The sequence below is a fragment of the Felis catus genome, chromosome A1 (assembly GCF_018350175.1).
Source record: "Felis catus isolate Fca126 chromosome A1, F.catus_Fca126_mat1.0, whole genome shotgun sequence".
Taxonomy (NCBI): domain Eukaryota; kingdom Metazoa; phylum Chordata; class Mammalia; order Carnivora; family Felidae; genus Felis; species Felis catus.
In genome coordinates this window covers 29483263-29497256 of record NC_058368.1, presented here as the reverse complement: position 1 = coordinate 29497256, position 13994 = coordinate 29483263, and the positions used below count along the sequence as shown (strand labels likewise).

General features: G+C 36.9%; 1 protein-coding gene across 5 annotated transcripts in view; it reads right to left on the bottom strand.

The window, feature by feature from the left end:
• Window positions 1-13994, bottom strand: part of ELF1 (E74 like ETS transcription factor 1) — a 111141-nt gene that overhangs the window by 83470 nt on the left and 13677 nt on the right. For 2 of the 5 annotated variants that reach the window (XM_019827475.3, XM_019827479.3), the window contains exon 1: window positions 1850-2175. The exons of 1 other annotated variant lie outside the window; for it this stretch is intronic. The gene's annotated coding sequence lies outside the window, so the exon portion shown is untranslated. Of the gene's footprint in view, window positions 1-1849; window positions 2179-13994 lie in introns of those variants that run through there. 2 more of the 5 variants (XM_045053660.1, XM_003980420.6) reach the window with 2 other exon arrangements.

Sequence of the window (13994 nt, the reverse complement as noted above, 5' to 3'; positions counted from 1 at the left end):
CAAGACCTCTTTGGGCCACTGTTTCTTCATCTATACAAGTGAGGCAGCTGAATGATCTTCAGTGTTTTTCAGTGCTTAAGTTCTTTAAATGGGTAATTCTAAGTTTCATTCTGATGACTCGATCTACACTTATATTCAACCTTATGAAAGGAAAACAGTGGGAAGAAGACTGCTAAGTAAGTCTTTCTGGCCTTCCCTTGCTTCCATGTTTTTTTTTCCTTCCCTTGTCCTTGAAGCCCCACTTCAGTCTTCTTCACATAATAAGAAACTGAAATATATGATCAGTATCTATTTTATTTATACCAGCTGCTTAATTTTAAGAAACTAAATCTTTCTACTTCCCTTTAATAAATAAAATCTTATTTAGTTGTTTGTCCCTAGATTTTTCTCTCATGGGTCACTGGCTTTTAAAAACTTAAAAGAAAAGGAAAAAAAAAGCCAAAAGTTTCCTTAGATTTTTCACACAGACCAGACTAGAAGTAAATACAGGCTCTACTTACTCAAAGGCTGACTAAACCAGCAAGATGCAAACAAAGATGATAGCAAATGCCTCAGAGCTGAATTGGTAAAATGTCTGCTATGTCTTTCCTGCAAAACCACAAAACTGAGACCTGTTAATATAAAAATCCTTTCCAAGAGTATGAAGTAGTAACTAACTGCCTTTCTATCTTCCCTTTCAGCGGATAGGCCTTTAAGCACTTAGAAAGTCAGTAACAGCAAATTTCCAAAGAACTAGCTAAACATCATTATAGTCAATAATATATGACTTAAGTTTTATTTCCAAATATTTTACTCATAATCCCTGCATATTCAAATTTTACTTGCATTCAAGTTTTAATTTCATAAATAACTTTCGTAAGTAAAATACTACTTCACTCAGCTTCTCAGAGGACCTAGAACTTGAAGGCACACCAGAATATACACTAGCCAAAATTTCGTAATTTCAATGATGATAAATATTCCAGGAAAAGACTAAGCAATCTTTTCTTTCACACAAAAGGTATTACTTTTTTTCTTCAAAACAAGCAAATTTTAACAACAACAGTATAGAGGGAAGGCCAATATTCTTTACTTTTTCTTTACACACAAATTGAAATACTACATGCTTCCTCAGAAGCCAGCCATGCATCCAAGGTTGTTTCTCAGAATAAGTTTCCAGTGTGAATTATAAAACTTTATTATTTTTTTCTGATACTAAATGAACTGGTCTACTCTTTCTTCCTCTTTATTTAATAATCACTTTTACTTATTATCTATCTAAATGGCTTCATTTTCCTTAAACTTCTATTTAGTTTTCAAAAATTAATGTTATAATTTCATTAATTTAAGAAAAAAGAGGAAAGAACAGTCAATGAGCAATACCTATGACCGAGTTGTCTCCAAACCTCCCTTTAACCAAAATGCCAAAACACTACCACTGCCTCAGAATTTTTTTCTTAACATCCGTATCACACACGCATAGTACATGAATTTACTTAATTGTAACTTTCTAGCTATCCCCCAAATACAACTGGATTTTTTTTTTAATGAAAACTTGACTGGTTTGTTTTGTAGTATGAAAAAGAAAAATCTCCTTTATTCTCAAGTCATACAGGGGGCAAACAAAGAAAACAAATTATGTAAAATATAAAAAAAATGCTTTTCTAAGAAGATCTAAAACTTTCCAGAATTTGAATGCTTTGTTTCCCCCTAGCAGTTAAGTGCAATCAGGCATGTGACTGACTACACACATTTTTTTCAGAGAGTTAAAGAACACATTCAGCCATGTTCTTCGACAGGTAAGAACCACCCTCCGTTTATCAGCTCAGGAAACAGACAGAAGCAAACACACAAACTCATAACAAGTTACCTTCAAATATTCTCGTTCTCTTTTTGTCCTTTGGGCTTGAAAATAAAAAGCAATCCGGCAAGTTTTATGCTGTTAAAATGGCTCCTGTAGATTGGGGAAGTGGTGTCTGTGCTTCAGCCTATGAGTCATACATGAAACTAAGTGTTTCTAAGGGAGGCACGCCCATGTTGCTGTGGACCCAATTATTCTGCTAGGTCAAACATGCAAATCTACAGGTAAAAACAGAGGAGAAGTACAGAAAAAGGAGAGACAGAGAGCCAAGGAGCAAGATCTACCTTGATTAAACCATTATTCAGCTCATGTTAATTACCATAATTTAACATTAACAATAAAATAGAACTCAGGATCTACACAGAAACAAAATTAAAACCGTATGCTGTTTTACAAAATAAAATCCCAACTTTTAAAAATTATATTAATATATCAAGTAAATAAAACTATGAAAAGAAAAAAAAATGTGGGAGGGAATGGAAGGGAGACAGCAAATTTTCTGGCTTTTAGTGTGACAATGGACTGGTGAGTCTAACCAGGCTACTCATTAACCCTTACATGAAAGGGGTACATTGCTATGTAATCTGGAAAAGCCAGCAAACTGCAGTATCAGATGCAGATTTACAAGTCCACTAAACATAAAATCTAGAAAATTCAAAGTTCAGTAGAAAAATAAGTGTGAATTAACCTGGTTTATAAATTTTTTTAAGAATTCAGGGTTAGAAAGGAGCTAAAGTCTAATATAGCATAATGATTTTAAATAGTATCACAAGCTTGATAAAACTCTATTTTAAACAGATTACCAATGCAATCACGGTTCATGATTCTATGCTCCCAATTGATAGCCACCGTTTTCTTTACCAAAATATTCCACAAATAAAAACGTACCATGTGCCAGGCACCCTGCTGCACCATACATGGTGACCCTAAGGTGCCAACAAACGATGTGGACAGTGAAGTTTTGCTCTCCAAGTCATCGTACATCTGACAAGGTGCCCAAGCAGCTGAGATGTTAGTGCACTACTTACCCTGTCCCCTGGATGAATATTAATTTATTCTAAGAGCGTAAATTGATCAAAATGGCTTGAAAGCATTAAGCACTCTCAAAAGTGCTTTACATGACAAAGTACTACTCACTAGACTTCATCTTAATATTTTACAAAAAGTAAATAGGATTTGGCAAAGTTTTCTGCTTCAGTTAATTACTTGGAAGTAATCATTTTGTCTTACTAGAGGCGCAGCTGAGAGGACAAGCTGTCGCTGACTTAGACAGGAACTTCACAAACTGCAACAGAACAGAATGGTTGTGAACCAACTTTCTGCCCATTAAGTGCCTATTTATTCCATTCTACTGAACACTGTTTGGTTTACCTTTTTACTAAGATAATCCCCATGGTTTAACAAATTATTAATAAAAAATTATGCTAAAAAGAAAAACACATCACTTCTTCTGCCATAAAATATCATATTTATCTTACGTTAGAGCTCATTTATTTAGAATGACTGTTTGGAGCCCCAAAACCAAGAAAAAAGGCCCTCTGAGCAGTCACAGGAGATGTTCACTGGAAAACCCCTAAGTCGTTTCCTAAAGCTGAAATTTATTTTAGACCATATCCATGTAAGCCCAATAATTTGATAATCTTTTACCTAATTAGAAATGAAGTTATAGGGGTGTGAAAGAGGGAATAGTGAAAGGATGATGTCACAACAAACAAATGACAGAGTGGAAAGTGGAAAGTGAGACAAGACTAAAACAAAAACCTATAAAAATCACAAATAAATATAACTTTAAAAGTCCTGGCATCTAAAGCCATCATATAAGGTCAATAAGTTCTACACACTCCTTGAGTGTATCACCAAACAGTAAATGCCTTGAAGTCAACATTATTATAAAAGACAAAGTGGGGCGTATGAAGCTACTGCTATTGAGAACATCCATTTATATAAAGCACTTCATTACTTGATAATGGCAGACATGTGGAAAGTAATTTAAAAGAAGTACTTTTCACCACCGTTATGTAGAAGTAAGAGACATAAAGTGAAAATAAGTACCCTTCTTCAATAGCAACAAATATCTGAGCTATTCCTAAGGAGAAGATTCCAGAGTTGCTGCTACAAATATATTGCCCCTTTGCTCAAGGGTGTCCCTATAAGCACTGTTTTACCACCTATAGAAACTAGATCCTGTTTATATTCACAACCCCAAGAAATCAATCACCACAGAAAAAAATCAGCACAGGTTCTAGCGTCACTCTGCTTGGGTGCAAATCCCAGCTATGCTACCTATCTGCTGTGTGATCCTGGGCAATATTTAACAGTACTGTGCCTAACTTTTTTGTTTGTGATTTAGGCTAATAGCACCTACCTCAGAGGACTATAATGAGCATTAAAACCAATGAATGTACTATGCTTAATATAAAAAATTTTTACAACTTAAAAATAAGAAAACAAACTAGTCTTTAAAATTGTCAAACAGGTCTGAATAGACATTTCACCAAAAAGAGATACAGATGGCAGAGAAAGACAGCAAAAAATCTCAACATCCTTACTCAACAGGAAAATGCAAATTAAAGCCACAGTACCCGTGCACATCAACAGAATAACTTAAAAAAAAAAAAAAAAAAAAAAACCTGAAAATACCAAGTGCTAGGGAGGATGTACAGCAACTTCAACTTTCACATGCAAAGTTGGGAATGCAAAATGGTACAGCCTACTTGGAAAACCATTTAGCAGTTTCTTGTAAACATATACTTATTATACAATCCAGCAGACTCAATCCTAAATATATGCCTAAGAGAAAGGAAAATATATGTCTATTAAAAACAAAAACAAAACCTTCTACTGGGGTGCCTCAGTGGCTCAATCAGTTAAGCATCTGACTCTTGATTTCAGCTCGGGTCATGATATCACAGTTGGTGGGATTGAGCCCCACATTAGACTCTCTCCCTCTCTCAAAAATAAATGAACATTTAAAATAACAACAAAAACTTCTACTTAAATATTTATAGAAATTTTATTCAGAATTACCAAATCCTGGAAACCCAAATGTCCATCAACTGGAGAACAGTTAAACACATTGTGGTACATCCATACAATGGGATATTATTAGCAGTAACTTTCGAAATATAGCTACCACATGGATAAATCTAAAAGCATTAGGGAGTGAAATAAGCCAAACTCAAAATATATACTATATGACTCCACTTACACGATGTTCTGGAAAAGGCAAAACAAAAAGGGCAGAATTCCTATCAGTGGCTGCCAGGGGTTAGGAATGAGGGGGGGAGACTGACTACAAAGGGGAACAAGGAAACCGTTTGGAGTGATGGAAGCATTCTGTATAGGGATTGTGGTATTGGTTCTATGACCTATATATGTTGTCAAAAATCATAGAACTGTACAATTAAATAGGGCAAATTGCACTGTACATAAAAAATAGCTCAATAAACCTGACTTCAAAAAGAAACTAGTTCATGTGTAATACAGTTATTAATATTGAACTGAGCACTAAGTAAACACTTTATAAACATTAACTTATTATTATGCTTCTTAGTAGAAGCAATCAGTATCAAATAGTTCAGGATGAGAAAGGTTAAGTCTTTAAACTTTTATATAAATAAAATGTGGCATCTTAGGCTTGTGATGCAAATATATTATACTTGTACATACAGTTGATGTCTATTTCTATAATTAGATCTCTATCAAGTCAGTATATACCTTAATATAAAGCTGTCATGGCTACTTGGAGGAATTTTCAGCATTTATATTTGAACTATTAGTTTAGCAAGATTAGGTCAATTAAATGAATTGAATGCAGCTAAAGTTAGAACACTGTAAATTTCTTTCTTTAAAATACAACTTATAAAAAGAATTTACAATGCAAGCAAGGACTCTCTTCTTTCCTTTCATTGTTACTGCTTCTCTTTGAACTCAAATGTGAAAAATCCCAGTATCTGAAAATATTAAACAGTCTCATGCTCATATCTAGAATACCTTTTTTTTTTTTAAAAAAAAAGGCTTCTTGGGACGCCTGGGTGGCGCAGTCGGTTAAGCGTCCGACTTCAGCCAGGTCACGATCTCGCGGTCCGGGAGTTCGAGCCCCGCGTCAGGCTCTGGGCTGATGGCTCAGAGCCTGGAGCCTGTTTCCGATTCTGTGTCTCCCTCTCTCTCTGCCCCTCCCCCGTTCATGCTCTGTCTCTCTCTGTCCCAAAAATAAATAAACGTTGAAAAAAAAAAAAAAAAAGGCTTGCTCTGAATCTGTCCCCTCATTCAGGAGCCAACAGGAGAGATGGAAGAAGCATGCAAAGATCAAATCATTAAAATGATAAATGACCAAAATCACTATTCTCTACTACTTATTTTTTTATTTATTTTGCGAGTGAGAGAGAGCACAAGTGGGGAGGGGCGCAGAGACAGAGAGAGAGAGAGAGAGAGAGAGAGAGAGAGAGAATGAATCCCAGGTAGGCTCCAAACTGTCAGTGCAGAGCCTGAGGCAGGGCTCAAATTCACAAACTGTGAGATCATGACTTGAGCCAAAGTCAGATGCTTAACTGAGCAACCCAGGCACCTGTCTCCACTATTTAAATATTAAAAAAAAATTTTTTTTTAAGACTGGGATTCAGTGTTCTAAATATTTCAGTGGGAAAGGATTCTCAAAGTATAATCCCAGGTTCTGAACAACATGCAGCATTTCCAAATGTGACCTTAAATGTCAAACATTGTTAATTCTCTGTCATCTATCACTAGTGGGTTAAAACAAGTCCTCCTTTCCTGTTTCTGCACCCATTATTAAGTAGGACACATCCATAAGGAACATTCTCCTGGACAAGCGTCTGTGTGTTTTAAAAGGCACACCAAAGTCAAAAGGGGCCATCGCAGTGCCTGGGTGGCTCAGTGGATCGAAGGCTGACTTCAGCTCAGGTCATGATCTCACAGTTAGTGAGTTCAAGCCCACTGTCAGGCTCTGTGCTTATAGCTCAGAGCCTGGAGCCTGCTTCGGATTCTGTGTCTCCCTCTTTCTCTGCTCCTCCTCTACTTATACTCTGTCTCTGTCTCTGAAAAATAAACATTAAAAAAAATTTTTTTTAAGAGGGGACCAGGCTTTGGCTGGTTTTGTTTACTAATGTATTCCTATCATTAAGACAGGGCCCAACACACAGCAGAAACTCAGAGACATGAATAAATAACTTTTCTAAAACAGTTCATTAAAGGAAAATTATAGCATATCAGGATTTTACTGCGCAAATATTTTTTAAAGACATGATTTGGTCCATAATTTGATACTGCAAAATTCATGTACCTACCTGTGTTATAAGATTCCATTGTAGGTACTATTTTGGATGTTGTTCTTTCCCTTCTTGTCAAAAACAACCCAAGAATTAATTGTACAATTATATTTTTTATGATGCTCCCAGGTAATATTCTGACTGCAATCTCAAATTTCATATAGATGTATCTTTTATACATGATGTGATATATCTTTTAATCTCTTTTGATTAAATTTTAAATTCAATGTTAAAGACAATGTGTCCTTTACTTCAGTGGATTGTAACCAGGGATGTACCTGTGAATTACCTAAAGGAGTTTCATGCCTACTGTTGGAAACAGACTGAATAATGTGGGTAGAAGCCATGCTTCTGAGCACCTCTGCTCTACTGCTCTGCAGCCTTACAATCTAATGTAGTTAGTGGTCTTCACACAGCAGTCACTCAAAAAGATGCTTGTTCCCTTACTATTCAATAATTTCTAAATGTTGTGGAGAGGAAATCCTCTATTTTTTACATTGAGTTTAGAGGGAAACTTAAGATCCTCCTTTGCTACTGCATCATACTGTAGGAAAAATAATATCACAACAACATCCTAACTGTCCCTTTTCCTACCACCAACTACCTATTTCCAATTCACGTTTCACTCTGCTATCACAGAATCTTCCTTTAAAAAACACTATGTGAATTGATGTGATTATCAACTCATGACTGAAAAAAAAAGAAACTAACAAACTTTGATTCCCCCGAAATAAAATAACCTAGACTACCTACCATGGTTTTCAAACTTTTGTTACACAGTTGAATTCTTACAAAAATCTTCAAGGAACTGAGATACTACATACATTTAAGTCTTTGTTGTTTTCAGAAAGTCTAAAAATACCAATCCTACCCAAACTCATTTTAAAAATAGGGAAAGGAGGGGTGCCTGGGTGGCTCAGTTGGTTAAGCCTGACTTTGGCTCAGGTGATGATCTTGTGGTTTGTGTGTCCAAGCCCCGTGTCAGGCTCTGTGCTGACAGCTTGGAGTCTGCTTCAGATTTTGTGTCTCCCTCTCTCTCTGCCTCTCCCCCACTTGTACTCTGTCTCTCCATCTCTCAAAAATAAACATTAAAATTTTTTTAATTAAAAAAATAAAAATCGGGAAAGAAGATTACTGACTTGCCCAATGTCAAGTTCATGACTGATCTGAGGTACTCCTAGGTATCCACTCATTTAACATTTACTGAGCATCTACTATGTGCCAGGCACTCTTCCAGGCCCTTGCTACACAGTGAACAAAGGAGACACACTGTTGGTAAATGATCCCTCCCCACATGGCACTTATATTCTAGTAAGGGACAAACATTATGGACTAAATACAGAGCATGTCAATTATAAATAAAAGATAAAATACACATATGCTAGTGATAAGGACAAAGAAGGAAAAAAACATAATAGCAAAGAGAAGAATAGAACATTTTAGACTAGCTAGGGAGGATTTACTTTTGCCATGTCACCTTTGCATAAAGACCTCTAGCCATGTAGACATATCTAAGAAAGAACATTCTAGACAGAGAAAGCCTGTGCAAAGACTCTAACAGGGAGCTTAACTGATACATTTAAGGAAAGCAAGGCCAGTGTGGGTCAAGTAGAGAAAATAAGAAGAGTAAGAGGAGGAGAAGAGTACTAGGAACTAGTGGAGAGCCTCACTGTTTAGAGACTTAATAGTTGGAGAGTTTTCAGCATATGAGTCATAAGATTTGACCGCTGTGATGAAAACACACTGCAAAGGGGCAAGGAAGGAAGCGAGGAGAAGCTAATGCAATAATCCAAAGAGGATAATGACTAAAACAAAGGAGGCAGCATAAGAGGAAGATCTGACTCAATCATGGATGTTTTTGAGGAATACCCAATGAAATTTCTGAATGGACGGAAGTAGTTGGTGGGGAAAGAAAGGCTTCAAAACTCCATTTCTGGCAACTGAAAGACTGCTGTTGCCCATACTGAGCCAGGAAAGACTACAGATGATGACGGTTTGGGGTATGGAAACATCAGGAGCTCAGTTTTAAACTCATTAAGTTTGAGATGTTCATCAGCTCTCCAAGTGGACATGTCAAATTGGACAGATTGCCTTGGAGTTGCAGACATAGTCCTAAGGCCAAGGGAAGGGATATGGGCTGGTATAGAAATTGTAGTCATTAACATATATACAAAAATAAAGCTACAGGTAGAAAAGGTAAGGACGACAGACCTCTGGGACACTCCAATATTGAGAGGTAGAGGAGAGGAGGTAAAGTTAGCAGAGAAGGCTGAGAAGGAGTATCCAAAAATATCGCATGAAAACACAGCAAATATGGTATTACCCTGGAATTTGAGTAAAAGTGTTTCCAAAAGAAGGGATTGAGCAACTGTGCCAAATGCTGATGACATATCAAATAAAATGATGTCTGAGAAAAAAATGGCAGTTGAATTTAGCAACATGAACGTCACTGTTAATTTTTTTTTTTCTGATGTTTTAATTTATTTTTTAAGACAGAGAAAGCATGAGCTGGGGAAGGGCAGAGAGAGAGGGAGACAGGAATCGAAGCAGGTTCTGCACTGACAGCAGAGAGCTTGATGCGGGGCTCAAACCCATGAGTTGTGAGATCATGACCTGAGCTGAAGTCAAGATGCTTAGCTAACTGAGCCACCCAGGCGCCCCACATCACTGTTAACTTTGTTTTCATGCTATGATAGGAAAAAAAAAAAAAAAAAGATAAGTAAAACATCAGATTACAGGGAATTTAACAGAGATTGAAAGGTGAGAAACTTGTGAATGAGTCAAGAACAGATTTGAGAGGGGAAGGGAGAGCTTCTTTAAGAAAGGCAGTGCCATTTCTATTGCCAAGAACATTCCATTTTGTATTGCAGTTAATTTTGTACAAGTCTATCTATACATCGATAAACTGGTAACCCATTCAAGAGCAGGAACCATACCCTGCAGCTTGTACGACCGACTGTGACTGTGGACAGAAGTTTGAAGAGTGGAGAACAAAAATCACAACCAGGCTACATTTAAGAAATAAGTCTCCTGGATTGCCCGGGTGGCTCAGTCGGTTGAGCATCCAGCTCTTGATTTTGTCTCAGGTGAGGATCTCACCGTTCGTGGGATGGAGCCCAACACCAAGCTCTGCGCTGGCACACAGTCTGCTTAAGATTCTCTCTCTCCCTCTCTCTGCCCCTCTGCTGCTCTCTCAAATATAAATAAATAAATTTAAAAAAATAAAGAAGTCTCCTCATCAAACTTTTACTTAACTGAATACATAAAATTACCAGATACTCAGAGTAACTGGAAATTTTTATAATTACCCCCAAAATTCAATTACATTTATGTCAGTTCACTAATAAGATATTTTTAAAAACACAAGAAACCCGATACCAATATTTTGGAAACTTTTTTTTTTTTTTTTAATCCTATGGCAGGAGAATATTTAAGCAAATGGGCTTTTAGCACAAGTTCAAAAAACTTATCGCTAATACCCCAAACCTCCATGCTCTTTAAAAAGAGAAAAGAAAAAGACACCTTTTGCCATTAGTAAAGTTTAAGATTATGGTAGAAAGCAAACCTCTTGGGGTGCCTGGGTGGCTCAGTCGGTTGAGCGTCCAACTTCAGTTCAGATCATGATCTCACTGTTTGTGGCCTCGAGCCCTGTGTCGGGCTCTGTGCTGACAGCTCAGAGCCTGGAGCCTGCTTGGGATTCTGTGTCTCCCTCTCTCTCTGCCCCTCCCCCACTCATTCTCTGTCTCTGTCTCAAAACTAAAATAAACATTAAAAAAAAAAAGCAAACTTATTTTAAAATAGCCTGATTTACACTATTTAGACTCTATTTTTATATAATATTTATTATCTAACACAAATTAAAGATCCTGTTTACAAAGAGATTAAGAAAAAGCTTAGTATTACGGCTTTAATTCCCATAAACAGATGAACTCAAAGTTAATTCATAATTGCTTGTGGACTGATGACTTACTTGGCATGACTTTCTGCTTAGGACTAAATCACAGAATGCTTAGCCCTAAATATTATAACCCACCAATGTGAAAAAAAATTACATTCTATCATTTTTGCTCTTTAATAAAAATAACTATAAACAAAAAAGGGGAACTTTAGGATATGTTAAAGGAACACGAACTTCAATTTCTAATTGTACTGCTGGTCAAAATCAAGAAATGAAAAAACCGACATTAGCAACTAGCCATGTAGTCCAAAGCACGGGCTTTAGAGTAGGTGACCTGGGTTCGGTCCCAGCTCCACTATTAACTAATTGTAGTCATATTTAAACTCTCTGTGCCTATGTTTTTACTTCTGTAAAAAGGATCATGCTAATCCCTATTTCACCAAAAAACTCACTTAAATTGCTTATTATAATACCAGGAGGACACATGATGTGTTCTCAATTATTTATCAAAAAACAGGAGGAGAGGAGATAACATACTAGAAGTACATTTATAATCAGCAATAAAACGGAATGAACTATTGATAAACACAACTTGGATGACTCTCAAAAACATTATGAGGAGTCAAAGAAGCCATTGTCAAAAGGTTACATACTCTAGGATTCCAAATATATGACATTCTCTGAAATATCAAAGTATAATGTTGGAGAACTTATCAGTGGTTGCAGGGGCATTGATCAGGGGTAGGATGTGACTATAATGAGAGAGCATGAGGGAGTTTTGAGGGGGGATGGAATTGTTCTACATCCTGATTTAAAAAAAAAAAAAGGTGGGGGGGCACCTGGGTGGCTCAGTAGGTTAAGTGTCTAACTAGATTTCAGCTCAGGTCACGAACTCACGGCTCATGAGTTTGAGCCCCATATCAGGGTGCTGTGAGCACAGAGCCTGCTTGAGATTCTCTCTCTCTGCCCCTCCCCCACACTCACTCTATCAAAATAAACTTAAAAAAAAAAAAAAACAAGACCCGATATATGTTGCTCCCAAAAAATAATTTTTAAAGGCCAATTTTACTCTATAATTTTAAAAATGAAACAATTGGGTCACCTGGGTGGCTCATTCAGTTAAGCCTCTGACTTTGCCTCAGGTCATGATCTCACACGTTCAGGGGTTTGAGCCCTGCATCAGGCTCTGTGCTGAGAGCTCACAGCCTGGAGCCTACTTCAGATTCTGTGTTTCCCTCCCTCTCTCTCTCTCTCTGCCCTTCTGCTTGTGCACGCTCTCACTCTCTCTCTCAAAAATAAATAAAAATAAATATAAAAAAAAGTAAAATTAAACAATTTGTTTAAAACCCCAAAGTCCAAAAAGTCATTACTCCAGTCCCTGACCATGAGAGAATAGAAGACAAAAGACAAAGTCAAACTGAGGGACATTCTACAAAATATCTGCCTGATAGTCTGAAAATGTCAGAGTCAAAAAAAAAAAAAGACAAGAAACCATCAGAGATTTGAGAGAATTAAGAAGACACAACAATTAAATGCAGGGCAGCTGGGTGGCTCAGTCATTAAGCATCTGACTTCGGCTCAGGTCATGATCTCACAGTGAGTTCAAGTACCACATAGGGTGAGCTTGAGCCCTGCTTCGCGTGAGCCCCGCTTCTCCCCTTTCTCCCCACACCCCTCGCTCACTTGCACCCCCTCTCTCAAAAAAACAAAGACAACTAAGTGCAACACATCCTGGAACAGAAAAAAGACATCAGTAGAAAAACTACGAAAAATCCTAGTAAGGTTTATAGTATTCTACCAATCTTAGTTTCTTAAGTTTCTGGGTTTTGTTTTGTTTTGAGAGCAAACATGGGGGAGGGGCAGATGGAGAAGGGGAGAGACAGAATCTTAAGCAGGCTCCACACTCAGCAAGTATTCTGACTCCTAGCTGGATCTCTCAACCATAAGATCATGACCTTAGCCGAAATCAAGAGTTGGATGCTCAACCATCTGAGCCACTCAGGCGCCCCTTGATTTCTTAGTTTTGATAGCTGTAATGTGACTGTGTATGACATTAACATTAGTAGAAGCTGGATGAAGAACATAGAGAAGCTCTGTACTATTTATGCAATTCTTCTGTAAGCCTAAAATCACTTCAAAATAGGTTTAAAAAGATTAAATACCAGAAAAAGTAAGGTTTGCAATAATTTCATGAAGCAAAAATAGGTTATTTCTCTTCCAGAAACCAACCAATGCCATCCTGCATATTTTCATTCCCTCAGTGTAAGTTTAACTACCTAACCTAGTTTGTACCTACATTAAGATAATATATGTTATCTGAAAGGGATAAAACAGATTGTACCATAAATGATATAACTTATTAGCTATACTCACTTCCAGTATATATGTTTATACCTTTAAAAATTGTATCAACATTTGATTTCCCAATTCAAGAATGATCCTTTTTAAAAAAGGAATTTCTCATAAATCCTACCTCTTAATATTCCTATTAAAAAAACAAAACTTTCAATAGCCTACTAGTGCCCACAGAATAAATTCTAATATAAGATATTTTTGCATCTTGACTTTGGTCTACCTTATTGTAGCCTCACTTGTGGCCTTTCCACCTCCCAACAAACACCCACAATCCAGCTTTGCTGAGCTTAATTCAGAGCATGTCATGCTTTCTACCTCCATATTTGCTGGCCTTCCCCACCAAGTAAATCTCCTGCAAAGCCCCTCTCTCCATCACTACAAGAAAGAATTGGTCCCTTTGAGCCTCACTCTGTATTTTAAAAATTGTCTGATAGATGCATGCATCACATTGTTTAGGTATTCACATAAACATTTACGTACTGTTGTACAAAGCACTCTGACAGGTTTTGGGACTTAAAGATGAACTGATTTCCTTCATAACTCTTCCTGACTACTCTGCTGGAATAACTGGTGAAGAACATATCGTTGTTGTTGTTGTTTTTAAATCACTTGTTTA